The sequence below is a fragment of the Nanorana parkeri genome, unplaced genomic scaffold, assembly GCF_000935625.1.
Source record: "Nanorana parkeri isolate BGI_ZX_2015 unplaced genomic scaffold, ASM93562v1 scaffold2406, whole genome shotgun sequence".
Classification (NCBI taxonomy): domain Eukaryota; kingdom Metazoa; phylum Chordata; class Amphibia; order Anura; family Dicroglossidae; genus Nanorana; species Nanorana parkeri.
The window spans coordinates 70,601-70,855 of record NW_017308674.1 but is presented as its reverse complement, the minus strand read 5'-3'; the positions used below and the strand labels follow the sequence as shown (position 1 = coordinate 70,855).

The 255-nt window shown below is 56.1% G+C and overlaps 1 protein-coding gene across 1 annotated transcript in view; it reads left to right on the top strand.

Annotated features, from left to right (window-relative positions):
• The window catches only part of LOC108801614 (alpha-2-macroglobulin-like protein 1), a 20,344-nt gene that overhangs the window by 17,068 nt on the left and 3,021 nt on the right, over positions 1–255 (top strand). The gene's annotated exons all lie outside the window — the stretch shown is intronic.

Below are 255 nucleotides of genomic sequence, written 5' to 3'. Positions count from 1 at the left end.
CCCCCCCTAAATTTACCCCAACCCTTCCTGTTTAATAGTTTTTGCGTAACCTGTCAGTTGCTGGATACAGTGCACACGCTGTATCCAGCTTTTGACATGTTACGCTATTAGCGTAGCAGGAAAGCAGTGGTCTCAAGTGGGCTCTGCAGGGTCTGTGGTGGGCTCTGCAGGGTCTCAGGGGGCTTTGCAGGATCTGTGGTGGGCTCTGCGAGGTCTCTGGTGGGCAGAGCCCACCTCAGATCCTGCACGGCCCCC